The sequence below is a fragment of the Schistocerca cancellata genome, chromosome 7 (assembly GCF_023864275.1).
Source record: "Schistocerca cancellata isolate TAMUIC-IGC-003103 chromosome 7, iqSchCanc2.1, whole genome shotgun sequence".
Classification (NCBI taxonomy): domain Eukaryota; kingdom Metazoa; phylum Arthropoda; class Insecta; order Orthoptera; family Acrididae; genus Schistocerca; species Schistocerca cancellata.
The window spans coordinates 438,033,270-438,035,499 of NC_064632.1; positions in this window are offsets into that span (position 1 = coordinate 438,033,270).

A 2,230-nucleotide genomic window follows, 5' to 3' on the forward strand; every position below is an offset into this window, starting at 1 on the left:
ATTTTTACCCTCTGCGCTTCCCTCCAATACTAAATTGAAGACCCTTTGATGCCTCAGAACGTGTCCTACCAATCGATCCCTTCTTCAGCATTCTTCTGTAACACCACATTTCGGAAACTTATATTCTCTCCTTGTCTAAACTGTTTATCGTCCATGTTTCACTTCCATACATGGCTACACACCGTACAAATGCTTTCAGAAAAGACTTCCTAACACTTAAATCTACACTCGATGTTAACAAATTTCTCTCCTTAAGAAACGCTTTCCTTGCCATCGTCAGTCTAATTTTAACACCCTCTCCACTTCGACCATCATCAGTTATTTTGCTCCCTAAATAGCAGAACTCATCTTCTAATTTAAGTGTCTCATTTTCTAATCTAATTCCCTCAGCATCGCCTGATTTAATTCGACTACATTCCATTATTCTCGTTTTGCTTTTGTTTATGTTCATCTCATATCCTCCTTGCAAGACACTGCCCATTCCGTTCAACTGCTCTTCCAGGGCCTTTGCTCTCTTTGACAGTATTACAATGTCGTCGGCAAACCTCTAAGTTTTTATTTCTTCTGCATGGTCTTTAATTCCTACTCCGAATTTTTCTTTTGTTTCATTTACAGCTTGCTCAATAAACAGATTGAATAACATCGGAGAGAGGCTACAACTCTGTCTCACTCCCTTCTCAACCACTGCTTCCATTTCGTGCCACTCGACTCTTATAATTGCCATCTGGTTTCTGTACAAATTGTAAATAGCCTCTTGATCCCTGTATTTGGCCCCCGGCCGCCTTCAGAATTTGAAAGAGAGTATTCCAGTCAACATTGTCAAAAGCGTTCTCTCAAGTCTACAAATGCTAGAAACGTAGATTTACCTTTCCTTAATCTACCTTCTAAGATAAGTCATAGGCTCAGTATTGCCTCACGGCAACATTTCTACGGAATCCAAATTGATCTTCCCCGAAGTCGGCTTCTACCATTTTTTCCATTCGTCTGTAACGAATTCGTGTTAGTATTTTGCAGCTGTGACTTATTAAACTGATAGTTCTGTAATTTTCACACCTGTCAAGACTTGCTTTCTTTGGAATTGAAATTAATAAATTCTTCTTGAAGTCTGAGGGTATTTCGCCCGTCTCATACGTCTTGTTGCCAGATGGTAGAGTTTTGTCAGGGCTGGCTCTCCCAAGCCTATCAGTAGTACTAATGGAATGTTGCCTACTTCCGGGGCCTTGATTCGACCTAGGTCTTTCAGTGCTGTGTGAAATTCTTCACGCAGTATCGTATCTCTCACATCATCTTTCTCTACGTCCTCTTTCATTTCAATAATATTGTCCTCAAGTACATCGCCCTTGTATAGATCCTCTATATACCCCTTCCACTTTTCTCCCTTCCCTTCTTGGCTTAGAATGGTTTTTCATCCGAGCTCTTGATATTCATACAAGTGGTTCTCTTTTCTCCAAAGGTCTCTTTATTTTTCCTGTAGGCAGTATCTATCTTGCCCCTTGTGATATATGCCTCTACATGCTTACATTGGTCCTCTAGCTGTCCCTGCTTAGCCATTTTGCACTTCCTGTCGATCTCATTTTTGAGGTGTTTGTATTCCTCTTTGCCTGCTTCATTTACTGCATTTTTATATTTTCTCCTTTCATCTATTAAATTCAATATCTCGTCTGTTACCCAAGGGTTTCTACCAGCCCTTGTCTTTTTACCTACTTGATCCTCTGCTGCCTTCACTATTTCATCTCTCAAAGCTGCCTATTCTTCTTCTACTGTATTTCTTTCCCCCGTTCTTATCAATCGTTCCCTAATGCTCTCTCTGAAACTCTCTATAACCTTTGGTTCTTTCAGTTTATCCAGGTCCCATCTCCTCAAATTCCCACATTTTTGCATCTTCTTCAGTTTTAATCTACAGTTCATAACCAATAGATTGTGGTCAGAGTCCACATCTGCCCCTGGAAATGTCTTACAATTTAAAACCTGGTTCCCAAAACTCTGTCTTATCATTATATAATTTATCTGAAACCTTCCAGTGTCTCCAGACCTCTTCCAAGAAAACAACCTTCTTTAATGATTCTTAAACCAAGTGTTAGCTACGATTAAGTTATGCTTTGTGTAAAATTCTACCAGGCAGCTTCCTCTTTCATTCCTTACCCCCATTCCATATTTACCTACTATGTTTCCTTCTCTCCCTTTTCCTACTCTCGAATTACAGTCACCCATGACTATTAAATTTTCATCT